Here is a 20787-nt window from a genome sequence, read left to right as displayed (position 1 = left end):
AGTTAATACATGTAAAGGATTTAGAGCAGTACTTGGCACACAGTAAAAGGTCAATCACTCTTTGCTATTACTATTACATTTACCAGACCTTAATTAAACTCCTATTATGTACCAAATAGTATGCAGTGTGTGATACAAGACAAATCACGGTAAACTGATCTCCAATTTTCAGTCTAGATTTTATTAAAAGTCTCTTAACAAAGATTTATTTCCTGTGATATGAAGTATTAAAAATAGAAGGCAGTGTGGCCAATCTAAAACCAATCTAAAGCTTATCAGGTCCAGTTATAAGCCAGGGGGATCTAGCCTAGTTTTATTAGATGCAAGCAGGGTCTAATAAACTAGGATGAGGCAAGTGAGGTACCCTAGCACAAAATTTAAGGTGGCACTCACACTCAGGGTCATGCAAGTGGCTCACCCATGAAGCTACTACCCATTCATTTATTCAACAAGTATTGGATGAATAGGCACATTCCTTGTTCTCAGGGAGGTAGCAATGCAGTGAAGGATGCAGATACACTAATAAATAATTGCAATTTAATTTGAGAGTTGCTATAATAAAGGTACATACTAGATACAGAGGTATCACAGAAGATGAAGTGGTTAAATTGACTTGGGTAAGCCAGGAAGCAATTCAGAGAAGTGATTTAGCTGGAGCTTAAATAATTTATCATAGTACCCCCAAGAGGCTAAAGGTGGGCAGGAAAATAGCATTCTAAGCAAGGGGAATAGTTGGCAAAAGCTCAAAGGCAGAATGTATTAAAGGAACTACAAGGAATATGGTGAGAATAATCTAAAAGGAAGCAGTGAGCTGTAAAACTGAAGTGGTAGCTAGAAAGCAGATAAAGTTTAGGCCCGTAAGGTAGGGCTCCTTAAACACCACATTTAGGAATTTATTTCACAAGTAGTAGGGTTTATTTATGAGTGGTAAATCAGACCTGTGACTTAAGATAATTCTGGTTATTTTCTGTTTTCTGACTGTTCTGGACTAGAACAGTGACCTCCAAACTTTTTTGATCCTGTACCCCATTACCAAAAATTTTGTGCATATCCCTCAATGTGTGTGTATGTATACTACATCTAGACATTACTATAGTCACATAGTAAACACATAAGTAGAAAATGTTTAAAGGATGAAATGATAAATATAATGATATAAATATAATAACAGTCAAAAAGTGGAAGCAATCCAAACATCTATCAACTGATGAATGAATTTTTTAAATGTGCTATATCCATACAATGGAATACTATCCAACAATGGAAAGGAACAACGCTGCTTGATACATGCTACAATATGGATAAACCTCAAAATCATTAAGTTAAGTGAAAAAGGCCAGACACAAGACCACATATTGATGTGTGTATGATTCTATTTGTATGAAATCTCCAGAAAAAGCAAATTTTTAGAAATGGAAAGTAGATTACTGACTACCTAAGGCTGGAGGTAGGAATAAGAATTGACTGCAAATGGGCACAAGGAATTTGGCGGGGGGGGGAAGGGGGGGTAATGAAAATATTCTAAAACTGAATTTTGGAGATAGTCATATAACTTTGTAAGTTTACTAAAAGTCACTGATCTGTACACTTATAACCAGTGAATTTTGTGGTATATAAATTACAGACATACCTTGGAGATATTGCAGGTTCAGTTCTAGACCACTGCAATAAAGCAAATATCACAATAAAGGCATACAAATTTTTTGGTTTCCTAGTGCATATAAAAGTTATGTTTATTATACGTAGAACAAATGAACAAACAACAAAACAGAAACAGAGTTACAGACAGAGAGAACAAATAGGTGATTGCCCGAGGGGAGGGGATGGGGAGGAAAGAAATAAGTGAGGGAGATTAAGAAGTCTAAACTTCCAGTTGCAAAATAAATGAATCACGGGTATGAAATGTACAGTGTGGGGAACACAGTCAGTAACTTTGCATGGTGACATATTGTAACTAGACTTGTCATTGTGATCATTTTGAAATGTACAGAAATATCAAATCAACATGTTGTATAACAGGAACTAACATAGTGTTGGAGGTCATCAAAAACAAATAAAACTCATAGGAAAAAAAAATCAGATTTGTGGTTACCAGAGGCAGGAGGGTGTAGGGAGGGGGAATTACATGAAGGCAGTCAAAAGGTACAAACTTCCAGTTATAAGTACTAGGGATGTAATGTACAACATGATAAATATAATGAACACTGCTGTGTGTCATAAATGAAAGTTGTTAAGAGAGTAAATCCTAAGAGTTCTCATCACAGGAAAAATTTTTTTCCTATTTCTTTAATTTTGTATATATATATGAGATGATGGATAAGTTTTACAAAACTTACTGTGATAATCATTTCATGATATATATGAGTCAAATCACTATGCTGTATACCTTAAACTTATATAGTGCTGTATGTAAATTATATCTCAATAAAACTGGAAAAAAGTTATTTTTACACTATACTGTAGTCTAAATATTTAGAGTGTACAATAGCATTATGTCTAAGAAAACAATGTACATACCTTCATTTAAAAATACTATATTGCTAAAAAATGTTGAACATCACCACCACTGCAACCAAAGAACCAACATGATGATGTTTCCTCCCACCGTGAAAAGAGGAACCAAGGAGAGTTACTTGGAAGGAGAGAGATGGAGAAATCAATCTAGTTTCCAGCCATTGTGTTAGAACCGAGCACTCCCTTCCCTGTAGTAAGAACTGTAAGAAATCAGAAATTGGAGAGGCCTTGATTATCGAGAGGTTCAGTGATAGAGAGGATGTACTGGGTGGAAGTTTGGACTATATGTTTGTTTTTTTCTTAATCCTTTACACAGTTGAGATTGTCAATTTCCAGGCATATCCATTCACATTTTCAACATTATAACAGAATTCAGTGAGGTCCTTACTCTCCGGGTAGGGAGTTTACTAAATCACTATTCTCACATGAAAGCATCTGCTCTGTTAATGATGCAGATGGATTTTAGGTTCCTTAGAGGAAAGAACCCTTCCCAGCAAGTGGGGCCTGTGGGTAGCTGGAGGCATCCATCAACCTTATGACTGCCCATTACACGAAAGTGGACCAAGCCATGATCATCTTCCAACATAAAGATTTCAAGTGAAAATGTTAAGTGTTTTTCAAACATTACTCTTGGAAGGACTTTCTTTCCAAAAATCTCTTAATGAAAAGAAATGTTATTAAGAGTTTTTTGTTTTGTTTTGTTTTTAAAAAAAATATTGCCCAAAATAGCCAAGCTGGACAACCTTGCCCTTTGTTAACATTGCAGTATATTTGCATTCGTCCATCCTGACCCCAGAGCAACCGGTTCAGAAAAAAATGGGGTTATTCAACTTTACCTCACTTTGGTACAACTGCAACAAATTCCCTTACAGAAGATTAAAAATTTAGGTTGGGACAATGGCCATCAACATTTACATTCCAATAGGTATGCAGTTTTGCCCTGTCCAAAGCAGCCTGACTGTGATAGGATGGCTGAGTGATGTTCCTAAGGGCAGGAGATGGGCCCTGAGTTATTTAAGGATCCTATTACGCCACCTGGGGAAACAGACATGAGACAGAGCAAAAGTATGTCTAGGTGGAGAGAATGATCTGGTGAAGTACGAAGCCAATCTTTGAGTTTCCTGATTTCCCATCATGTCACTGGGCCCTCTGGAACCAATCCAGTAGTGTAAAAAAAAGAATCAGCACCCACTGCAAGACCTGGTTCTAAGATGTTAGGTCCAGAAACATCACTAGTATTTGGTCTGTCTTTTTCAACTTACTCAGGGTGACAAAATGAACTTTTATTAACCACTCTCCAGAAAGCGTGAAACTTTATTTTCCTTCTTATTGGAGTAAAAGAATTATTCAGGATGATCTATTACCTTGTTAAGGATTCTGGACATCAGTGGATTTCATGTCATTTAAAAACAATTGTGAAATATTTGTTTTTCAACAGTGTCGTGTGTTTTAACATCATATTGTGCATTTAAAAAATGAAAAACAAATCATGTAAAAAAAAATACTATATTGCTAAAAAATGTTAAATATCACCTGATCCTTCAGTGAGTCATAATCTTCTGCAACAGTAACACCAAAGATCACTGATCACAGAACACCATAACAAATATAATGAAAGTGAAAATATCTGAAATATTGTGAGAATTACCAAAATGCGACACAGAGACATGAGGTGAACAAATGCTGTTGGGAAAAATGGCGCCAACAGACTTGCTCCATGCAGGGTTGCCACAAACCTTCAATTTGTAAAAAACGCAGTATCTGTGAAGTACAATAAAGCAAAGTGCAATAAAATGAGGTATGCCTGTATTGTCAATAAATCTACCTAAAAACAAGAAATAAATATAATTAAAATTTTTTAATGCAGATATCTATGCAAAGCAAGTTCCTAATAGACTAGAACACAAAGCTGGCAGTAAAAAGGCTGGTTGGGGGCCTACTTGACAGTTGAAAGACATCAATGACACCTAAATGCAAGACAGTGACAGTGAGAATGCAAAGAAAAAGACTTGCTTAAAGTTAAAACGCAGAGTAAGACTATTAAATTATTCACATCACAAAATCATCCTGAGATTCCATGTTTAGCAGGTCCATATTACACTGATAAAATAAATGACAATATTCTTATTAATCTTAAAATTCCAAAGACCAGACCCAATCAATACTATCTCAGTTTTGCTCTGGCAAAAAAAGTTAATTTCAATACAGTACCCCAAGCTCTGGGAAATTCCTTCTTATGGCACTGTCATCACTTTACAGACTTACTTTGCAAGCTGCTCAAGCCTCTAAAAGTCCTCCTTTACTTTTTCTTAATCAACGTGTCACGAATTGGGTAAAATGCAATTGCTGAAAATGGTGCAGTTTTATGATATGAATAACCAGGTTTTTCTTATATAGTTATTGGACTCAGAAAATAACACATTTTTCATTCGATCATATTTTTCTGTAAAACAGTTCTTAATAAATATTAACTAGTATTAACATATTCAAAAGGATGAGATATAATGTAAAGAAATATAAATATCCAAATATCCTGTTAATCTTTAATTCATCCTTCGCTGCTCATTCTAACCCTGGTTTTATTGAGCACTGAGTTTTCTAATTTACCTTTAACCACTGCCAGAACTGAACTCTCCTGATGTTTATCGTTTTAAGACTCTCCAGAGATTCAAATATATCAAAATTCTTAAAGGCTCCCTTTTCTGAAGATTAAATTATCCCAACGGGAGGGGGAGCTCTGACTTCCTTCTACTGTAGTCAGAAAAGGCTCTTAGGATTCACCTTTCCTGTAAATTTAAATGGTTCTCTGTGAGTTGGAGTTGATAAGTTTTCTCTTCCATAGCTAGAAGATGAAAGAAAAACACCTGTGCAAAGTATCTCTAATGTTAATGTTTACTGATTAACATACAATCTGTGCCCTTATAAACAGAGGCTCATGTCATGAAGTTTTTACTGTCAATCCTCTGACACAGACTGTTCAATCAGTCAAAGTAACTTGGAGTTAGTAAACTTCCATCTCTCAGAAGCTAACATTTTTAAAATATTATAATCAGGTTAAAACCAAGACAAATTTATATCTCTACTGATATAATATAAAAATGGCCCAGTCATTATGAATGATTAAGCTCTTACAATATGCAGAATTGGGCTTCCCTGGTGGCACAGTGGTTAAGAATCCACCTGCCAATGCAGGGGACACGGGTTCGATCCCTGGTCCAGGAAGCTCCCACATGCCGCGGAGCAACTAAGCCCATGTGCCACAACTACTGAGCCTGCGCTCTAGAGCCTACGAGCCACAATTTCTGAGCCCATGTGCCACAACTACTGAAGCCCTTGTGCCTAGAGCCCGTGGCTCCACAACAAGAGAAGCCACTGCAATGAGAAGCCTGCGCACCTCAACAAAGAGTAGCCCCCACTAGCCGCAACTAAAAAGAAAGCCTGCACGCAGCAACAAAGACCCAACACAGCCCAAAATTAATTAATTAATTAATTTTTTAAAAACACCACCTTTAAAAAATAATAATAACATGTAGAATTTCTAATTTACTGAATTGATAAAATGAAGAGTTAGTATTCCACATAATGTGAAACATCACCACATGTATCAAAAGGCAAGACCTCCTTGGCAAAATGTAGAAAACAGCCTAGCCTCCATTAAACACTGTAAATAGTTAAGCATAAAAAAATAATGTCCTGCTACATGTAAAAGAATGAAATTAGAACACTCCCTAACACCATACACAAAAATAAACTCAAAATGGATTAAAGACCTAAATGTAAGGCCAGACACTATCAAACTCTTAGAGGAAAACACAGGCAGAACACTCTATGACAAAAATCACAGCAAGATCCTAGAGAAATGGAAGTAAAAACAAAAATAAACAAATGGGACCTAATGAAACCTGTAAGCTTCTGCACAGCAAAGGAAACCATAAACAAGACAAAAAGACAACCCTCAGAACGGGAGAAAATATTTGCAAACGAAGCAACTGACAAAGGATTAATCTCCAAAATATACAAGCAGCTCATGCAGCTCAATATCAAAAAGCAAACAACCCAATCCAAAAATGGGCAGAAGACCTAAATAGACATTTCTCCAAAGAAGATATACAGATTGCCAACAAACACATGAAAGGATGCTCAACATCACTAATCATTAGAGAAATGCAAATCAAAACTACAACGAGGGCTTCCCTGGTGGTGCAGTGGTTGAGAATCTGCCTGCCAATGCAGGGGACACGGGTTCGAGCCCTGGTCTGGGAAGATCCCACATGCCGCAGAGCAACTAGGCCCATGAGCCACAATTACTGAGCCTGCGCGTCTGGAGCCTGTGCTCCGCAACAAGAGAGGCCACGATAGTGAGAGGCCCGCGCACCGCGATGAAGAGTGGCCCCCACTTGCCACAACTGGAGAAAGCCCTCGCACAGAAACGAAGACCCAACACAGCCATAAATAAATAAATAAATAAAATTTAAAAAAAAAAATGGTCCACATCAAAAAAAATCTTAAAAAAAAAAAAAAAAAACTACAATGAGGTATCACCTCACACCAGTCAGAATGGCCATCATCAAAAAAATCTACAAACAATAAATGCTGGAGAGGGTATGGAGAAAAGGGAACCCTCTTGCACTGTTGGTGGGAATGTAAATTGATACAGCCACTATGGAGAAAGTATGGAGGTTCCTTAAAAAACTAAGAATAGAACTACCATATGACCCAGCAATCCCACTACTGGGCATATACCCTGAGGAAACCATAATTCAAAGAGAGTCATGTACCACAGTGTTCACTGCAGCACTGTTTACAATAGCCAGGACATGGAAGCAACCAAGAGTCCATCGACAGATGAATGGATACAGAAGTTGTGGCACATATATACAATGGAATATTACTCAGCCATAAAAAGAAATGAAATTGAGTTATTTGTAGTTAGGTGGATGGACCTAGAGTCTGTCATACAGAGTGAAGTAAGTCAGAAAGAGAAAAACAAATACTATATGCTAACACATATATATGGAATCTAAAAGAAAAAAAAAGTGGTTCTGAAGAACCTAGGGGGAGGACAGGAATAAAGACACAGATGTAGAGAATGGACTTGAGGACACAGGGAGAGGGAATGGTAAGCTGGGATGAAGTGAGAGAGTGACATGGACATATATACACTACCAAATGTAAAAAAGATAGCTAGTGGGAAGCAGCCGCATAGCACAGGGAGATAAGCTTGGTGCTTTGTGTCCACCTAGAGGGCTGGGATAGGGAAGGTGGGAGGGAGACTCAAGAGGGAGGAGAAATGGGGATATATGTATATGTATAGCTGATTCACTTTGTTATACAGCAGAAACTAACACACCATTGTAAAGCAATTATACTGCAATAAAGATGCTAAAAAAAAGTTATTATGAAAAAAAAAAGAACGTCCTTGGGGCTTTCCTGGTGGTGCAGTGGTTGGGAGTCCGCCTGCCAATTCAGGGGCAAGGGTTCAAGCCCTGGTCCGGGAAGATCCCACACGCCGTGGAGCAACTAAGCCCATGCGCCACAACTACTGAGCCTGTGCTCTAGAGCCCGCAAGCCACAACTACTGAGCCCGTGTGCCACAACTACTGATGCCTGCATGCCTAGAGCCTGCACTCCGCAACAAGAGAAGCCACCGCAATGAGAAGCCCGTGCACCGCAACAAAGAGTAGCCCCTGCTCACCACAACTAGAGAAAGCCCGCGTGCAGCAACAAAGACCCAACACAGCCAAAAATAAATAAATAAATAAATTTATTTTTTAAAAAATGTCCTATTCAATATTGTACTACACATTCTAGCTAGAGAATTAAGCAAGAAAAAGAAATAGAAGGAATCTAAATTACAAAGGAAGAAGTAAAGCTATCTCTATTCTCAGATATGATTCTACATATAGAAAACCCCAAAGAATACACACACACACACACACACACACACACACACACACAAGCACTAGAGCTAATAAATGAAATTAGCAAAATTTCCAGGGTACAATATCAATATACAAAATCAGTTGTGTTTCTGTATAAGGTTGACCCTTGAACAACACAGAGGTTAAGGGCACTACCCTCCATGCAGTCGAAAATCCATGTAAAACTTTATAATCTGCCCTACCTATCCGTTCCTCCCAGTCCGAGGTTCCGCATCTGTGGATTCAACCGATCTTGGATCTCATAGTATTATATGCATTTATTGAAAAAAATCCACATATAAATAGACCCTTGCAGTTCAAACCCATGCTTTTGTTTTTGTTTTTAATTGAAGTATAGTTATCTTACGCTTCAGGTATACAGCAAAGTGATTCAGTCAAACCCATGTTGTTCAAGGGTCAACTATACTAGCAGTAAAATATCCAAAAAGGCAATTAAGAAAACAATGCCATTTATAATAGCATCCAAAAGAATAAAATACCTAGAAATAAGTTTAACTAAGACTTCTATACTGAAAAAAACTACAAAGCACTGCTGAGAGAAATTAAAGACCTAAATAAATGGAAAGACATTCCATGCTCATGAACTGAAGAACTTAATATTGTTAAAATGGCAATACTGGGACTTCCTTGGTGGCACAGTGGATAAGACTCTGAGCTCCCAATGCACAGGGCCCAGGTTCTATCCCTGGTCAGGGAACTAGATCCCACGTGCATGCCACAACTAAGAGTTCACCTGCCACAACTAAGGAGCCCACATGCTGCAACTAAGGAGTCCGCCTGTCACAACTAAGGAGCCCGCCTGTCACAACTAAGACCTGGTGCAACCAAATAAATAAATAATTTTTTTTTTTTTAAATGGCAATACTACCCAAAGCAATCTACAGATTCAATGCAATCCCTACCAAAATTCCAACAGCCTGTTTTGCAGAAATAGAAGAGCCAATCTTGAAATTCATATGGAATCTCAAGGGGTCCCAAACAGCCAAAACTATCTGGAAAAAGAAGAACAAAGTTAGAAGACTCACACTTCCTCATTTCAAAACTTAACTACAAAGCTACAGTAATCAAACAGTATGGTACTGACATAAGGACAGACATATAGATCAGTGGAAAAGAATTGAGAGTCCAGAAATAAATCTATATATCTATGGCCAACTGATTTTCAACAAGGATGCCAAGACCATTCAATGAGGAAAAGAATAGTCTCTTCAACAAATGGTGCTTGGTCAACTGGATAACCACATGCAAAAGAATGATGCTGAGCCCTTACCTCACACCATATAAAAAAAATTAACTCAACCTTACACCCTATACAAACATTAACTTGAAATGGATCAAAGACTTAAATGTAAGACCTAAAACTATAAAACTCTTAGAGGAAAACACTGGCGCAAAGCTTCATGACATTGGACTTGGGAATAAGTCCTTGTATATGACACCAAAATCAAAGGCAACAAAAGTAAAAATAGATAAATTAGACTACACCAAAATTAAAAACTTCTGCTCATCAAAGGGCACAATCAACAGAGTCAAAGGCAACCTATAGGAAAAATTGTCTACAAATCTTATATTTGATAAGCAGTTAATATCCAGAGCTCCAACAATGCAACAACAAAGAAAACCAAACAACGTGATTAGAAAATAGGCAAAGGACTTGGATAGATATTCTCCACAGAAAGTATATTTATATTTGTATAATGGCCAACGAGCACAGGAAAAGATGCTCAGATGGCTCAACATCACTAATCATTAGAAATATACGAATCAAAGGCACAATGAGATACCACCTAGCACCCATTAGAAAGGCTATTATTTTTTTTTTTTTTTTTTCCCAAGCTTTAATTCCAACTGGAGCTGGCTGCTCAGGGGAGAGAAGACGACACAGAAGGAATCAATGAAGACTTCCAGGAGTGATGGGGCCAAGGAGGCAAGCAACATTTACTGAATGTCTAGACTGTGCCAGGCCATTTTGCACGTATCCTAACATTTAATACTGAATGATGTAAGGACAATTGTACCCTTCTAACAGATGAGGTTAACAAATGTGCTCCAGGTCACATGGGTATGAAGAGGTGGGCTCCCCAGAGCACTCACTCCAGTATATCTGATCAAAAGTCCATGCTTTTTGCACAGAAAGGCTATTACTGAAAAACAAACAGAAAATAACAAGTGTTGATGAGGATATGGAGAAACTAGAACTCTTGTGCATTGTTGGTAAGAATGCAAAATGGTACAGCCACTATGGAAATGGTATGGCAGTTCCTCAAAATTTAAACAAAATTACCACAATTCCACTTTTGGGTATACACCCAAAAGAACTGAAAGCAGGGGCTCAAAGAGATATTTGTACACCAGTATTCATAGCAGCATTATTCACAGTAGCCAAAAGGCAGAAGCAACCCAAGTGTCCATCAAAGGATAAATGGATAAACAAAATGTGGTATATACAATGGAATATTATTCAGCCTTAAAAATGAAGGAAATTCTGATACATGCTACAGCATGTATGATCCTTGAGGACATCATGCTAAGTGAAATAAGCCAGTCACAAAAAGATAAATAGTGTATGATTCCACTTACATGAAGTACCTAGAGTGGTCAAATTCATACACAGAAAGTAGAATGTTAGTTGCCAGGGGCTAGAGGGAGGGAGGGAATAGGGAGTTGTTTATTGGGTAGAATTTCAGTTTTGCAAGACTTAGAGTTCTGGAGATTGGTTGCACAACAATGTGAACATACTTAATACTATTGAACTGTACACTTAAAAATGATTAATATGGGGACTCCCCTGGTGGCGCAGTGGTTAAGAATCCACCTGCCAATGAAGGAGACACGGGTTCGAGCCCTGATCCGGGAAGATCCCACATGCCGCGGAGCAACTAAGCCCGTGTGCCACAACTACTAAGCCTGTGCTCTGGAGCCCGCAAGCCACAACTACTTAAGCCCACGCACCTACAGCCCGTGCTCCGCAACAAGAGAAGCCACTGCAATGAGAAGACCGCACACGGCAACGAAGAGTCGCCCCCACTCACCGTAACTAGAGAAAGCCCACGTGCAGCAACAAAGACCCAACGCAACCAAAAATAAATGTAAAATAAAAAATAAATTTATTAAAAAAAAATGATTAATATGGGGACTTCCCTAGCAATCCAGTGGTTAAGACTCCATGCTTCCAGTTCAGGGGGCATAGACTTGAGCCCTGGTCAGGCAACGAAGATCCCACATGTCACGCAGTGTAGCCAAAAAAAAAAGATTAATGTGGTCAAAGTTTTTAAAAATTATTTATTTATTTGGCTGCTTCGGGTGTTTAGTTGCGGCACGTGGGATCTTTTTGTTGTGGCGCACAGGCTCTAGAGCACGCGGGGCTTAGTTGCCCTATGGCATGCGGGATCTTAGTTCCCCACCCAGGGCTTGAACCCACGCCCCCTGCATTGGAAGGCGGATTCTTAACCACTGGACCACCAGGGAAGTCCCCAATATGGTCAATTTTATGCTAGGCCAATCAATTCCTTGCCACAGATTTTAAATACTTTTGTTAAACATTTCATATATAAAAGGTACCATACCTTTTAATAATGGGGCACACACAAGAAGAAAGTCACACAACTTCTGTTTTGCCAAAAACCTGAATAAGCATGAACTGAACACCATTTGTTAGAAATAAGAATCTCACCAAAAGATTATGGTAAGTAGGAGAACCACCAACCCCAAAGAAATATGTCTGCCTTCCACAATTATTCAAAATTTTTTGTGTTTTAAAAGAATATTTACATAGCCATTCATATTTACAAGAGAACCTCATCATTTACCTCCTTCCATGAATTGAATAAAGTACCACAGACTAAACACCACCATATTTGCAATTTCTCTATGGTGTTTTAGGAGTTTCCATTGTCGTTTGTTTTAGCTTCAATCAGAAAGCAGTATCTCACTTACTTAAGGGATTTTTATCCCCTCAGGCATGGCCTTGTGGAAAGGAGGCAAGGCAAACCTTCAGTAAACCTGAAGATGTTATCAGCAATTCACCTATTCAGACTACTTAAAGGCAAAAGTGGGCTAAAAAAATGCTTAAAACAAAAAAGGCAGCAAGTTAGTTGCTTAAAGACTTTATATATGTTCGTACATATATGCATGTATTTTGTTGTTGTATAAGATACACTATTTTGTAATATCTGTAATCATTATTCCCAATCTAATTCTCCTGGAAACCATCTCATCTTGTTTTTAGATGCCAAAAAAAACAAAAACAGCTTTCCCAATTATTGTACCTTTTGAACTAAAATATATTATTTCACAAATTCAGTCAATTCTTATTATTCACAGTTGAGAGAAAACGATTACCTCTATTGTCACAATAGCTAGTTCAGTCATTTTCCATTGTAAAATATCTATCTACTGTGAGTAGTGGGGAAATAGTAGTGAACCAACTCAACTGAATTAGGCTCATTATAACATAAATCAACTAGGAATGGGAAAGCATCTAGACAGCAAGAAAATGTTCTGGGTCTAAGAGATAATGAGACGCTTGCTCCCTGGAACTTATTTCCCAGATATAGTGAATGGATCAACACCCTCATGTAATGCTTAAAAGATTATCTAAAAATATCCCGTTACATCCAGAAATTGAGTATTAGCTATATTCAAAATTGCCACAGATCTATATAATTTTATATAATTATATAAATGCCACGATTTATATAATTGGTAAGTGTGATCAATAAGACAACCAAATATTCTATAACCTTCCAAGTTTTCCTGTCCCAATGAAAAAATGTATTTACTGGAAGTTTAGCAGGTAAAAAAATCCTGAAAAAGATTACATAGTTTTTCTTAAAAGAAGCAGAGAGACAAACTTGATACATATGATGATAACACTGGCACTAGTTTCTCAAATCTAAATACTGTATTGGAAATCACTTTCCCAAATAATTCTCAAATTATTAAAATAAACAAGAAAAAAAAAAAACCCAAGTAGACTTTGAACAAAAATAACTAGCATTTTCTAAAAAACAACAAACCCAAACTACAAATCTTATTTTACATCTTGTGTATAAATTTTTGTCTCTACTTTTGATTGTAGCAGTATGCTGCTTTGTTGATACGAAAGACAATTCAAAATCTATTTCACTTCTTCCTGTTTAGGCATCTTATTTTCAATATCATATTCTAGTAGACAAGAAGAGCACACAAAATTCTTATTGGACTCATACATCATAATTTCCTGCAAATATTCCAGTTTTTCATTTATTATACCCATGTTTATATTCTTTATCTTAAAAGTAATACAAATTGTGGCAGATTATATCATCCAAAAATGGCTACAATGGCAGATTCCATCCCATATGCTCTTATAAATTGATGTTGATACTCTTCCCTTCAAGTGGTGGGGTCTATGTCCAGCCCCTCCTCTGAACCTGGGTGGACCTTTATGACTACCTCAACCAACAGAAGAGAGCAGAGTAACACTAGGTGACTTCCAAAACTAAGTCAAATATGCCATGTAACTTCACCTTGCTCTTTTGGGATGCTCTCGCTTGGAACCCACCATGCTGTGAGGAAGCCAAGCAGCCAAAAAGAGAGGTCATCTGCAGGTGTTCTGGCCTACAGCGAGCATTAACCACCAGACACATGAGTGAGCAAGCCTTCAAATGATTCAAGGGTGGGAAGGAGACGCAAGAGGGAGGGGATATGGTGATATAAGTATACGTATAGCTGATTCACTTTGTTATACAGCAGAAACTAATACAACAATGTAAGGCAATTATACTCCAATTAAGATGTTAAAAAAAAAAATGATTCTAGCTCCCAGCCATTGAGCCACCACCCTCCCTCCAGCAACCCCACCTCACACCACTTCTTAACAGAGACAAGCTGTCCCCACCAAGCGAGCCTTGCCCAAATTGCGGATTCATGAGCAAAATAAATGACTGATGTGTTTCAAACCACTAAGTTCGAGTAGTTTGTTACGCAACAATAGGTAACTAACGCAAGTTCATAAATACAATTTGGAAAAACATACAAAAAGAGAAAGAAAAATGTTTTAATTACCCTGAGTTTCACCACTGTTAACATTCTGACACATATTTTACAATCAGGAAAATGTTTAAAAAAAAAAAAAAAAGAAAATGTTTTGCCCCACCCACCTAGAATTCCAAATGCTTTGTTTTTAACAGGATAACGGGTTAAATTCTTAAAGGCAGTCAACTGTTTGCATCTAACAAGAAATAGGAAGGAAGTGTATTAGCATTCATTCTACTTTTCTTATCCTTATTATCTCTTTCACTTACCTGTCCTCAGTGAGGTGTCTGAGGATGGCTGGCCCACCAATATTTCAATCTATGGATGTGAATCAAAATCTTGGGTTGCAACAGCAGCTGCACTGGCCTTCTTCCCTGCAAGTTGTTTAAGCCCCAAATCTGAAATTTTCAAGGAAAGAAAACGCTAAATATAGACATCTTTTTAAAATCACTTATAATTCCATCTCTACAACTGAATGGGAGCTGTTAGAGTAGGTTAAAATTACATGGAAGTGAATGCACAGGTTTCGCTAAAATGGATTTGGGTAACATGGATTCAGTCCAACTCTACTTCTTAACAGCTATACGATCTTAGTGAAGGCACAAATTGTGCCTTAATCTCAGCATGTGAATGAAGACTGAGGGGACAGGATCAAAATTTGGGGCTGAGAGTCAGAAGACCTGGGTTCTAAACTCAGTGGTCATTCTGCCTTGCTGTAAGAACTTGGATACTTCTCTAGATTCAGATACATCATCTCTAAAAGGAGAGGATTGCATTAGATAATAGTTCCTGAAATCTAATTCTTGAACAGGTACCAGCCATGACAAAAAAGAGATGGGTTTAAAGTTACCAAACTGTGCTTACTATGAGATTGCCTTTCCTACTTTTTTGGTGTTAAAATGGCTTCTTTTATGAGATGATGTGATAGACAGTAGTAGTTGTGTTTTAAATACCCTAAATTGTCAAAATCAAAAGCTGAAGCCCTATGTAAACAATCAAAAATTCTATTTTAGAAATTTAGTGTCTAATATTTACATGAGCTCTAAAATTCCTTTTACTTCTAACATTCTACATATTCATTCACTACTCAACTAATATTTATTAGGTACCTAATATGTGACAAGTACTCTACTAGTTGCTGGGGGGCCCCAGAAATACTTAAGACTAGTCCCTGCTCTAAAAAAATCTCCCAATCTAACAGGGAAACAGACACATAAACCTCAAATACAATTTAATGGGTTAAGTCTTCAAAGAGAGGTCTTGCACCTACGACAAACATACAGGAGGTAGAATAGTAGAATGAATGAGTTTTTAAATTAAGTAGGATTTTGGATTGAGTTTTGTAGCTGTATGAGGAAACTACCTCTTTGAATCTCAATTTGCAAATTTCCGTATTTGCAAAACAGGAATGATTACAGATACCACTGAGTTGTGGTAACTAGACAAGATGCTAAAAATAAAGGGCCAATCCACCCACAAACTTGGCTTATATACCTTCCAAAAGACAAAATAAAAATGTATCATGTATTAATGAGCTGGCACAAAAGGGGTTATTTACAACACTGATTTACACTCAGTGGTACCTTTCTCTACTAGCCTCTGAACAACTGAAGGACACAACCAAGTTTGCTCCATTTTACGTTCCTAGCACCTCGTACAATGCCTTATAAAGAACAGGTATCAATAAATAGTTTATTAGGAAAAAATGACTTATTGAATGAATGGCTTCTCTCTCTTTTTTTACACAGGAATTAAAGTTATAGTAGCTGAAAGTAAAAATTCTTAAGATTTTTATTCAAAACTAATTTTAAGTGTATATGTTAAGCACCCAAACCTGTTGTATTGGAACCTGGATATGCATGCCTGTTTTAAAAAGCAAAATAAATTCACCATAGACAATGCAATAGTGGTGTTCCCAAATAAAAAGACTAGCAGCAACTAACATTTATTGAATATTTACTGTGTGTCAAAACTCTTCAAAGCATTTTCCATGGATTAATTATCTCACTTAATCCTGACAACAATACTTATGAAATGGACTATTAATAATTTTATAACTAGAAAATCTGAGGCACAGAGAAGTCAAGTTACTTCCAACATCACAAAACTACTAAGCAGTAGGGTTGGGATTAAAAAAAAAAAAAAAATCAGGCTGCATGACTCCAAACTCCTCTTTTTATTTTTCTTTAACTAAATAACTTTAAGAAAAAACAAAACAGATTTTACCAGAACTAGAAACATATGCTCCTAATAAGTCTTAAAAAAAAAACTAAACAAAGAGTCAATATGTGTGCTAAACACAAATATATAATATAGTTCCTGCCCTCAAAGGCTTAATTATACACCAATGTGGTGGTGTAATATTAACAAGTCACACCCTAATTTTATTCTTTTAAATTTAATTATTTCAATGTTAGACTTATCTGTATTTTCTTTCTCATTTACTTTACATTTACATTACTTTTTCATTTATTTTATATTTCAATTACATTTCCAGGTATTACTATCTTGAGTTTTCAGAATATATAGGAAAGGCTTATATGGTTCTAAAGGAAAACTGGGTTAAAAACTGGAAGACATTAGAAACTTATTTTGTATGGACATCTACTTTCAGATATTTACATTTTTATTTTTATTTTTTATTTATTTTTAAATTTATTTTATTTATTTTGGCTGAGCCAGATCTTAGTTTTGGCACGCGGGCTTCTTAGTTGCAGCATGCATGCAGGATCTAGTTCCCCAACCAGGGATCAAACCCCGGCCTGCTGCACTGGGGATGAGGAGTCTTACCCACTGGGCCACCAGGGAAGTCCCCAGATAATTACATTTTTAAAAACCCACAGAATAAGAACAGCTGAATTTCATTTCCAGTACATGCTCTAACAAAACAATTTCAGATGTAATTTGCAAAACATATTTTTAGCCTATAATGTGTTTTACCTAATTTCTTCCTTGGCCTGATTCTAGAACAGACTATAATGCTTTTGATGTTTTACTTTCAGTTTTAACAGTTATGTTAAAAGAGAACTAAATACTGAAATAACAATAGGTGCAGCAAACGCTTTTCAAATATGCCAGAAATCGCACTGGGTATATAACTAGTGAAAAAACTTGACATGTGGTTCATTTAATCATAATGAACCAATACAGTTAAAGGAACACTGAGATTTTGTCCATGATTACATTTCACATCTTTCTGCCTACATAACAGTACAATAACTAAGTCTCCTTACAATATTATAACTATTGGGTTGGCCAAAAAGTTCGTTCGGGTTTTTCCTTCCGGAAAACCCAAACTAACTTTTTGGCCAACCCAATATTTTAAAAGGAAACCAACATATTCCAATGACACTAAAACAAAGAGCCATAATAAATTATGGATGTTAGTAGCAATTCCCCAATATCTTCAGATTGGAACAAACTAGGTGTTATATTAAAGAGGATATATGAATACATATTACTTTTAAAATAGTACCAGAAAGGGGAAAAAAAAAATCTAAACTTCTAAAAACACAACTGGAAACAACAGCATTGTGAATTCATAAAACTAAATAAAAGGTTGCTGGTTCAAAGATTTGGCTTGCCAGATTTTTCTCTATGGCTAAATGCTTGATACCCACTGGACATTTTATATCACCTCCAAGATTAGAGTCTTCTGCTAATTCTATGAAGATAAATGAATTTCCAGGTTGCTTATGCTCCAAGTAGCTGTCATTAGAGGAACAGATCAGAGAAGGGCAACTTAATCACATTTAAGCTTTATTCAGATCTGTAAAACAAAGAAATTTGACATACTCTCCACCTAGAATATGCCTATGGAAAAAATTATACTATTTAAAGAAAAAAAAAACCAACACTTACTTATTTTTACTTTTTTTTTTTTTTTTACTAGAATCACTATGCCAATTAGAGTAAGTATAAAGAGGAGAGAAAATCTTCCCAATTACAAACTAAGTCCTCCTAGTCAATACCTAACTCTTACAAATTTTGTTTCTCTGACTAGATATTTACTTTTATCATACCTGAAGATCCTCATCTCTTTCACCGCCTAGTATCTTTTCGAAGGTTTTAGACTCACCCACTATCCAACCTCAGTTGATTACCTCCTTAATACCCCTTCTTTGTATATGAACATTAACAGCTCTTATCATTTCATTTCACCAAGGCCAAGTTCTGAGTGATGTGCTGCTCAGAATTCCAAGTCTGTGCTGCATGGCCCCAAATCACTCCTCTCAAAATGGTAGCAGGCTATTCTTCTTTTCTCTTTTTTATATACAAATTCCTTGCTACACAAAGTGTGGTTCACAGATTGGTAGCAGAAGCAGCACCCAGAAGCTTGTCAGAATTGCAGAATCTCAGGTCCTACCTTAGACCTATTGGTTAAGAATCTGCAATTTAACAAGATCCTCAGGTGATTCATACACATAGAAAAATTTGAGAGGCACTGTCCTTATTCACTCATTCAGGGTCTCTTTCCTCCTGCTTTACAGTTCCTCACTTCCTATCTGGCATATAAGGGACCAGATCCTTTTTCTTTTGAGCATACTGAAACCCACCAAAATGAAATAAGGAATCTTTAAATAACACTACATAGTTTCTTCCTAACCTTTTCATAAAGGATTGTAAACTCCATGAAGCCAGGGACTTCATTGTATCCTCAAAACCAAAACAGTGCCAGGCAAATATTTGTAAAGGGAACAAAATAGATAGCAGATGATCCCTAAAGTTCTCCAACTCTTAACTCTTTGGCTCTTCCATTTGTTATGTAAGCAAAATTCTATCTAAGTCAAGGGAAGCTAAAATATGAGATCATCTGAATTTTAAAAATGAAAAATATAACACTTTAAAGGGTTTGATCGAGGTCACAAGGCAGGTTCATGATTAAGTTCATAAGACTCAACAACATTTTAATCAAATCATTACATCATTATTAATATTACTGTATTTCATTATTATATTCTAGGCCAAATGACTATAATACTTCCTCTACGTATATCAAAACATCCTCCACTATCATCTAGGTAGCTAGCAATTCAACTGTCCAGGAGAGTTATGCACTCAGAGTTTAAGGAAGCCTGAAATGTACACACTGCTGGACAGAATCTGTACATAAAAATTAAAGACTACATGGTATGATTAATTTTTTTAAAACCAGAAGAAATAAGTTCTTTCGATCCTTATCTAGCTCTTGTTGAAATAGAGAAAAGAAACAAAAGGAAAAGAAATGAATAAAGGTATGGAAAAGACAAAAAAAATCAGGAACCAGATATAGCAACAAGATATAGAAAAGAAGAGATCAGGATTAAAAGTAATCAAAGGTCACAAGGAATGAGATATAGGCAAAAGTGGCTACAAAGACAAAGAGCAGAATACCAACCGAAGCAGCATCCTCGTCAACAACCTCTAATGATGACACATAATGCAAGAAATTTTTAGAGCTAGTAGACTGTAGAATATCTCATGAGGTTAGTGTACCATTTCTCCCATCTACTATATCCTACATATCTAAATTAACAAGGAAATACATCCCAAACCCTTAGAGATCAATAAAAAGCAAATTAGGTTCAATATGTACTATGTTTTCTATGGCAAGTTAAATATTGGTTTGGAAAAGTTTTCATCAATCTCTATGAAGATTTTCATCCAAAAAAAAAAAAAAGGTTAAAATAAAGTTTTGATTCCTCACCTGCCTTTTACATTTCATTTTCCCAAACTACTTACAATATCAGATTTAATTCAAAACAGATTTAATCAGTTCATGCAGAGATTTCTATTTCTAAAAAACATTTTCTAGAAATCTCTCAATTTTATACATATATATATATATATATATAAAAGGTTAAATCAGGGTGGGCCAAGACCACCAGAACAATGGACCAAAATAGAAATAGTAAAGGACTACTAAAACTGACTATAAAAATGTAAAACATCTACATGGCAAAAGACATTATGAAGAAAAATTAAAAGACAAATGACAAATTGGGAAAATATCTACAATATAAAACAAAGGTTTACTATCCTTAGTGTATAAGGAGCTCTTACAAATTAATAAGAAAAAGACAGGAGCAGAAATACCTGAATACCAACTGACAAAAAAAGAAACAAAATTATAAGCACAAGCTATTCAACTTCACTACTAGCGACCAAAGAGATGCAAATTACTATAATTTCTTGACAAATACGAAAATGATCAATAAAACCCAGTGTTCTATAAGGTATGGGGAATCTGGCACTCCTATTCACTATTATTGGAACTATATATATATATTTTTTTGCATTTTATTTTTAATTTTTTATTTTATATTGGAGTATA

At 36.3% G+C, this 20787-nt stretch overlaps 1 protein-coding gene and 1 long non-coding RNA gene across 15 annotated transcripts in view; one reads left to right on the top strand and one right to left on the bottom strand.

Moving 5' to 3' along the window:
* Nucleotides 1-10326, top strand: part of LOC309625033 — a 62386-nt gene extending 52060 nt beyond the window's left edge. Inside the window, exon 2 of the long non-coding RNA XR_014242299.1 lies at nucleotides 10136-10326. This is a non-coding gene — a long non-coding RNA (uncharacterized lncRNA). The remainder of the gene's footprint in view (nucleotides 1-10135) is intronic.
* The window catches only part of NUMB (NUMB endocytic adaptor protein), a 182354-nt gene that overhangs the window by 134948 nt on the left and 26619 nt on the right, over nucleotides 1-20787 (bottom strand). For all 14 annotated transcript variants that reach the window (XM_082383895.1, XM_082383886.1, XM_082383900.1 and 11 more), the window contains exon 2: nucleotides 14744-14872. The gene's annotated coding sequence lies outside the window, so the exon portion shown is untranslated. The remainder of the gene's footprint in view (nucleotides 1-14743; nucleotides 14873-20787) is intronic.

Source organism: Balaenoptera borealis (assembly GCF_965194805.1).
Source record: "Balaenoptera borealis genome assembly, chromosome: 3".
Lineage (NCBI taxonomy): Eukaryota > Metazoa > Chordata > Mammalia > Artiodactyla > Balaenopteridae > Balaenoptera > Balaenoptera borealis.
Note: the sequence above shows the minus strand (reverse complement) of the source record. Positions and strands in the feature narration are given on the sequence as shown.